Source organism: Coregonus lavaretus (genome assembly GCF_964263955.1).
Source record: "Coregonus lavaretus genome assembly, contig: HAP1_SCAFFOLD_228, whole genome shotgun sequence".
Lineage (NCBI taxonomy): Eukaryota > Metazoa > Chordata > Actinopteri > Salmoniformes > Salmonidae > Coregonus > Coregonus lavaretus.
In genome coordinates, this window is record NW_028164795.1 from 270,202 (window position 1) to 279,234 (window position 9,033).

Here is a 9,033-nt window from a genome sequence, read left to right on the forward strand (position 1 = left end):
TTGTAGACAGTAACTTCAGTAACTTGCGGTTCGGCCATTAGATTCTCATTGTTGTTGATGAATGAGAGGAACACATATACAGCAGCCAGAAACTCCTGAATGCTCAGATGCGCAAAGCAGTACACCTTGACCTGGTACAGCCCACATTCCTCTTTAAAGATCCGTGTGCACAATCCTGAGTACACAGAGGCTTCATTGACATCAATGCCAGCCTCTTTCAGGTCTTCTTCATAGAAAATCAGATTGCCATTCATAAGCTGTTGAAAAGCCAGTTTTCCCAGTGACAGAATGCTGTCTTTATTCCATTGTGGACCTGTCTCTTCTTTCCCAAGATACTTTTCATTCTTCTGTTTGGTATGAAACTCCACAAGGTGTATGAACATCTCAGTCAGAGTCTTGGGCATCTCTCTCCTCTTGTCTGTACTCAACATGTGTTCAAGGACTGTTGCAGAAATCCAACAAAAGACTGGAATGTGGCACATGATGTGGAGGCTCCTTGATGTCTTTATGTGTGAGATGATTCTGCTGGTCAGGTCCTCATCACTGAATCTCTTCCTGAAGTACTCCTCCTTCTGTGGGTCATTGAACCCTCGTACCTCTGTCACCTGGTCAACACACCCTGAAGGGATCTTATTGGCTACTGCAGGTCGGGTAGTTACCCAGAGGAGAGCAGAGGGAAGCAGATTTCCCTTGATGAGATTTGTCAGCAGAACATCCACTGAGGTTGACTCTGTGACGTCACAACAGATCTTGTTCTTCTGGAAGTCTAAGGGCAGTCGGCACTCATCCAGACCATCAAAGATGAACAGAACTTTGTACTTGTCGTAGTTGGAGATTCTTGATTCTTTGGTTTCCATTGAGAAGTGATTGAGAAGTTCAATCAAAGTGTGTTTTTCCTTTTTCATCAAATTCAGCTCCCGAAAAGGGAATGAAAATACAAATTGGACATCCTGATTTGCTTTTCCTTCAGCCCAGTCCAGAATGAACTTCTGCACAGAGACTGTTTTTCCAATGCCAGCGATTCCCTTTGTCAGCACAGTTCTGATAAGTTTGTCTTGTCCAGTTAAGGGTTTTAAGATGTCGTTACATTTGATTGCAGTCTCTGGTCTTGCTTGTTTCCTGGTTGTTGTCTCAATCCGTCTCAGCTCATGTTCATTATTTACCTCTCCTGTTCCACCCTCTGTGATGTAGAGCTCTGTGTAGATCTTATTGAGAAGTGTTGGGTTTTCTTGTTTAGCGATCCCCTCATATACACATTGAAACTTCTTCTTTAGATTAGATTTGAGTTCACGTTGGCAAATCACAGCAAGCTCATCTGAATGAAGAAATAACACAGAGGATATTAATATTACGTCTGTTTTAATGCCTACAGTATTGTAGGACTGTTATAAAGTTTTAAATAAAAGTAATCTATTCTCTTAACTGACTGTATAAATGCGTAAATGTTTTCATAATGCTTTACAGACTGGAGTGACTGATTATATTACTATTGATGGTCTCTCTCTCTCTCTCTCTCTCTCTCTCTCTCTCTCTCTCTCTCTCTCTCTCTCTCTCTCTCTCTCTCTCTCTCTCTCTCCATCACATCCCTGCTGCTACTTGATGAGGTCACTAGGTGTTGTGTTAAGGCTGCTACAATATCATTGAGTTACACAGCTACTTTAGCTGTACTTTAGCTACAGCTTTTAAATGTTTGTTCTAAAACAGCATTCAACATGAGGCAGACAGCTCTTACTTTTCTCCAGTGTGTCAGCAAGCTCCTTCTGGTTCATTTTCCTCAGGACGTGCAGTGTGATCTTCAGAGCCCCCTCTCTGGCACTGCTCTCCTGCTTCTCATCTTCAGCATCCACCACTTCCTTATCCTGCTTCTGACTCTCAAAGCCTTCTGGGAGTTCTGGACTAAGAATCCTCTTGAACATCTTCAGCTCCTTCTTCACAAATGTCATAATATTCTCTTCAAGCAACTGAAATAAATCAAGTAAATAAGTTAAGCAAGAGACTAAATGCTTTCTCATTAACATATTAATGAATGATTGACAGATCAACTTTACTTGAGGTAAACAAAAACAAATGTACATAACAGGATCACATACACTGAATATGGAGGCCAGGTCTGTTTGATGACTCTGGGAAGACTGACCACTGAGAATCTCTGACTCTGATCTCTCCTGTTGGTTTCTGTGGACAAAACATGAGATTACATCTCCTCATCCAGGGAGTACACACACACACACACACACACACACACACACACACACACACACACACACACACACACACACACACACACACACACACACACACACACACACACACACTCACACACGGAATGTTGTGTTTGTTTAATATTGTGGAAAATTGAAAAAATTATTAGCCTATGGATTATGAAAACAACAAAAAGAAATGGGAAAATGGGAGAGGAGAAATGACTAGAGACAGTGTTGTTTAACTCACTGACCATGACCCATGAGTTCTTCTTACCTTTGTTCACTAGAAAAGTCTCCCTCTCTAAACCTCATAGGTTGATCCATAGACCAGTCACTCTTCATTGACACACAGCTGGGTACAGGGGAGGCTGGTCTCTCCTGCTTGATTGGGCTTCAACACAACAGAGACAAACATTACATCTCTCATCTACTCTGAGCTCAGATGGGGAAACATACGAAGAGTTTCATTCCAAAATGCTATGTATCCATTTTCAGAAATGTTGGTAAATTAGCTTTTATTGTTTAAAGAAATTATGAAAGAGATTGGTGTGTTTTTTCAGTAGCTAATCATGGCATGGGGTTGTTCAATGACAGACATGTGTTTGTTTAAAATCTATCACTTGATGGTTTCATTTCAGAGAGACAAATAATCATGTTTTTATTGCCAAATGCTACATATCTGCCTCACTCTCAGAGAAATAAGTAGTACTACTAGGTTTTACACAGTAATAATATATCTGCCTCACTCTTAGAGAAATAAGTAGTACTACTAGGTTTTACACAGTAATAATATATTTATCTGCCTCACTCTCAGAGAAATAAGTAGTACTGCTAGGTTTTACACAGTAAAAATATATATATGCCTCAGTCAAACGTGACCGAACGGCTTGATCTTATGTAGCAAAATTTGAAATTGTGTTTTTCTTACATTGGATGAAAGTAGAGTCTCAGCTAGAAAAAGGTATATCATACACTACAGTTGAGGAACAATGGGAAAGTAATTCTGCTTAGAAAGATGATAAACTTGTAACCTCAATTTTGAGAAAATGGCCTTTGAATGTTTTGGTTCACCTACTGGAGAGCTCTTCTTTATCAACAGTGGTATTACTTTGGCAGATAATGTCACCCATCTAAATAAATAGTATATATATATAGTTAACTAAATGTATGGTGTTTTTGGTTTATGTCAGTTTCATTGTTTGTTATGCTATAAATGTTTATTTTATGGTTGCAAGTGGTAAAATGAACTAGAAAGTGTCATATTTTGCAATTCTGAGTAATTACTACTTTAGTAAGGATATACTTTATTCAGTACTACTGCAGTTGCTAAATAATTCCAATAGATGGCAGCATTAGACCACGAATGACATTTCAGAAGATTTGTTTAGTTTTCTCCCTGGATACACCACCACTCCCCCTCACAGGAAAACTCCTGCACACGCTTTTTACTGTCCCTTTCCACACTGCTAACGCAAGAGGAACGACTGAAAAAACCATTTAACAGATTACTGTGAAATAATATAATGATGATTCATGTTTATTATTACCTGTTTTATGCTCATGTTTTGAAATTATACTTGATTACTATAACGATTATCAATAAGCCTGAACATTAATTTAGTCACCTCTGGTCGAGAAAAACGTATTTTCCTAGTACATTCATTGTCAGATTCATCAACCAGGAGTGAGCACTCTGCCTTCAAGCACAAGCGAGGGGCATGTTTAGGTACATTTGCTAACCGGGAGGGTTGCATGATGTAATTTATTGGCGAGCTGGAAGACGCACTCTTGTCTTATCTATTCCGAGGTTGTTTAATCGAAATATTAGATATAAAAAAATGCATGTATACTAGGGTTGAGGTTGGAGCATCTGACTAGTGATTATTTACCAGGGGTTCAACACCTGCTATAGTCACTATTTAATTGCTCTTCCAAAAGCATCACAGGCCTAATACGAGATATATAGCTAGCTAAAGTAATGAGTGACCATTTTAGAAAATCATGGGAAATTTAGTATTTGTTTGCATGCTATTTTATGTCAATCATATTGCTGCTTGTAGCCTATAACTGATGCTTCGTGGTCTTATGCTGCCATCTTTTGGAAATATTTAGCAATTAAAAGTTATTCATTCACGTACAGACATGAGAAATAAAGTGTATTAGATCAGTCTCAAACCAGCCCCACGCCAATTGCTGGACTTTCACACAGAGGTTACTAGGTCACCCAATTCAAACCACATTTGAAAAATAAAACAAATGTGTCTTATTTATCAAGTGTTCTGTCTTGCCATTATACATATAATAAAATAACAACAAAATAATCAAAACGCTATTTAATACTATAATTGTATTTACTAAGATAATATTATTACTAAAATAGTTTCTAAAAGTGTTCTAGGCTACCCTACCCTAGAATTAGGGGTTAGGGTTATGGCTAAAATAGGTTATAAGTAGGGTAAGAGTTTCTGTATAGCACTTTGTGACATCTGCTGGTGTAAAAAGGGCTTTATAAATACATTTGATTGATTGTTAGGTTTAGGGTTTATATGACAAAAAACTGTATGGGTTTATGGCACTCTTGCTCCTCCTTGTGGCCGTATGTGGGTACTACATAACTCATTCATTACATTTACATCATTTAGCAGACACTCTTATCCAGAGCGACTTACAGTTAGTGAGTGCATACATTATTTATTTATTTTTTCATACTGGCCCCCCTTAGGAAGCGAACCCACAACCGTGGCGTTGCAAACGACATGCTCTACCAACTGAGCTACATCCCTGCCGGCCATTCCCTCCCCTACCCTGGACGACTTGCGCGCCGCCCCATGGGTCTTCTGGATTTCAACCAGGCTATCTAGTGGCACAGCTAGCACTGCGATGCAGTGCCTTAGAACACTGCACCACTCGGTAGACCTGACACTTCATGACACTTGCTAGGCTCATAATCTGAGGTAGCAACTGTGTCAGATCTACAAATCCATTAGCTAGACCACCCGATTAGACAACAATCACCCCATTATACCCATTTGGTTTGCAACTCAGTGAACCTGCGCAGCATTCGCTCAATTTGATGCCTACAAACGAAGACTTCGATGCATATCAAATTACCCAGCAGCCATTTAGAAACAACAAGTCATCCAAAAAAGGGTTATTTCTTAATTAAAAAATGTCTTCTGGCTGTTTAAATCGGCCACATCTTGAAAAAGACGATAGGGACATGCGTTTTGTTTAGATTGTACACTTTTTTCTTAAAACAAATATGGTTAACCATGACCAGAACATTTTTAATGTTTGATGGCTATCCGCCAGCCATTGCCTCTTAAACTCTGTCTCACCTCACTGTTGGTGCCCACAACATGTACTCAGGTGAACAGTGTGCGCGCTCACCAAGTAGCCGAAACCTTGTTAATAATAACTTACCTGAGGTAAACCTACAGGGTTAACGCTCACCAAGTAGCTGTAACCTTGTTAATAATAAGTTACCTGAGGTAAACCTACAGGGTTAACGCAGGCAGGTCTCATTGATAACAATAGTGAAGCTGGCATTGTGACGCAGAACAATTATTATTATTATTTTTTTTTTATAAATAATTTAATATGCCATTTAGCAGACGCTTTTATCCAAAGCAACTTACAGTCATGCGTGCAAAATTTTTTGTGTATGGGTGGTCCCGGGGTTCGAACCCACTACCCTGGCGTTACAAGCGCCGTGCTCTACCAGCTGAGCTATTCCCAGAACAATGGGCTGGGAATAGAACGTTCTGAAGGCGAGTCGGTGTCACGGAGCTCAATAGAACTAATAGGAGCTGGTAGGGTGAAAAATGCCCAAAAATAAGGCCTGTTGTTTCACAATTACTTCATAACCAGGGACAGAAGGTAATATTATGAAACTGGGCTCCCATGGCGGATGCAATTAACACGTTTTTATCAGAAATAAAAGTTGTAAAAAAGGTAACTTGAGGCGCCCCGAAAATAATATTCAAAAGTTCAGTCCTTGGACACAGAGGGGTTAAACACTAAAGTTACCGTCCATCTAGTGAAGAGGAGAACCGGACAGAGGGATGGTAGGTAGCCAGCATCCGTCAACGAGAGAGGGAGAAGCCCTCCACGTTATTTAACAGGTGGAAGAAACAACCCGGGAGCTCCATTGGTCCACAAGAAATGCAGGCAGCCGGTGATGATGTAGTGGTAGCTAGGATAACTAGGATGCTGCTGGTAGAGTAGCTAGCTTAGCTAGCTGTACCGACTAGCTTGGCTAACTAGCAGGTCGTTCGTCTGTCCCTCGAGGATGATGACGAATCCGGTGAACCACAAGATGAAACAAGGATAGTGAGTGAAAAGGATCTGGCTACACTCATACTGTCCCTGACCAAAAAGCAAATTGAACAATAAACTTCGGCGTCTCAACACTGTAACAAACTCCGTCGTTATTCCCCAAGATCACCTCAGACCACACAGCGCGTAACTGGACAATATGCTTGGCGCCAAACCTTACGTGGACGCGGACAGTTCCTGAACGCGGACATGAGCAGAGCAACCCAATAAACTAAACAGTCTTTACACTGGCTTACATTAGTAATATTATTTTATTTATTTTTTATATGTAAAACAAACATTCAAAGTTTTTTTTATAACAATATTCTGAGAAGGATTACTTTATCCTATCCCAGGTATTCCTTAAAGAGGTGGGGTTTCAAATGTCTCCGGAAGGTGGTGAGTGACTCCGCTGTCCTGGCGTCGTGAGGGAGCTTGTTCCACCATTGGGGTGCCAGAGCAGCGAACAGTTTTGACTGGGCTGAGCGGGAACTATGCTTCCGCAGAGGAAGGGGAGCCAGCAGGCCAGAGGTGGATGAACGCAATGCCCTCGTTTGGGTGTAGGGACTGATCAGAGCCCGAAGGTACAGAGGTGCCGTTCCCCTCACTGCTCCATAGGCAAGCACCATGGTCTTGTAGCGGATGCGAGCTTCAACTGGAAGCCAGTGGAGTGTGCGGAGGAGGGGGGTGACGTGAGAGAACTTGGGAAGGTTGAACACCAGACGGGCTGCGGCATTCTGGATGAGTTGTAGGGGTTTAATGGCACAGGCAGGGAGGCCAGCCAACAGCGAGTTGCAGTAGTCCAGACGGGAGATGACAAGTGCCTGGATTAGGACCTGTGCCGCTTCCTGTGTAAGGCAGGGTCGTACTCTCCGAATGTTGTAGAGCATGAACCTGCAGGAGCGGGTCACCGCCTTGATGTTGGCGGAGAACGACAGGGTGTTGTCCAGGGTCACGCCTAGGCTCTTCGCACTCTGGGAGGAGGACACAGCGGAGTTGTCAACCGTGATGGCGAGATCATGGAACGGGCAGTCCTTCCCCGGGAGGAAGAGCAGCTCCGTCTTGCCAGGGTTCAGCTTGAGGTGGTGATCCGTCATCCATACTGATATGTCTGCCAGATCAAATGTCTTCCATTGCAACGAGTCCAGTCAGGGTGCTGCAGAACCCCTGCAGTACCTCCGCTGACCCCGGATTGAGAACACCTGATTTAGCAGATACTCTAATCCAGAGTGATTTACAGTAAGTGCATTCATCTTAAAATAGCTCATTATTTTGTAAATAAAATTAATACATTCTTCATAAAATTGTCTTCTCACCTCTTAGCTTTGGTGTCATGTCCCCCAGAGAGACTCGTTTTAGAGGCAGGGCCCCCCTCCTCTCTCTCCCCACACAGACTCCAGAGAGACTCATTTTAGACCACTGACCCCTAAACAGAGATGCAGCATGTTGGTTGTGGTTAACACAGTGACAACTCATTCTAGAATGTCCATTGTTCTCTTTTACTCACGATCTCTTAGAAATAAAACATTTACTAACAGACACATCCAAACAGTCAGGTGATTTAATTTAATCACATGAACATTGTTACATTCCTCAACAATAAATAAAACATTGTCTCTCAAACAGAAGAAGGAACTAACAAAGAGTCACTAACAACAACCAAAACGAAACAGGTGGTTTTAGGAGGGGTTCTGAAAGACACTCATGGGGGTGTCCACTAGTGATGGGAATCAGAGGCTTTCTGAACGCTTTGGGGCTTTCACCAAATTGTGCCGAAAATGCCATTGATAGATTTGTGTGCTAATAAACAACATTTAGTTAGAATGTGGGGTTCGCTTTTTGCCTCCAGGTTCACTATGTTTTCAAAAACGATGCATATTTGGTATTATTTAGGATACTAAAGACAGAATATTATCATAGGCTACACTAAATAAAACATATTATTTAAACAACAATGGGAAATCCCAATCCCCGTCTCTACCTGCTGAGCTCCCATTCAGGGGCTACAAACTGGAAGATATCAAACTAAATGTGTAAATAAGGTGTCCAGTAGAGGTCAGTGTTTGAAAAAGACTTTCCTTTGAAAAAAGCACCGGCACCAGGGTGAAATCAGTGAGATCTCTCGCATTTTGCAACACATGGTTCGAAAAAGCATGAGCTCAAACGAAGCTTCGGACGTCATTGATCATGTGGTAATGTTACTTCGAAACTATCCATGGCAGCGTTTCAAACACTTAAAAGACTCCCTCTCCCCTCAGCCCTCAAATTAAGTGGACACTTCTGATGACGTATCATGACGTATGATGAGTGGACACTTCTAATGACGTATCATGGCGTATGATGAGTGGACACTTCTGATGACGTATCATGACGTATGATGAGTGGACACTTCTGATGACGTATCATGACGTATGATGAGTGGACACTTCTGATGACGTATCATGACGTATGATGAGTGGACACTTCTAATGACGTATCATGGCGTATGATGAGTGGACACTTCTGATGACGT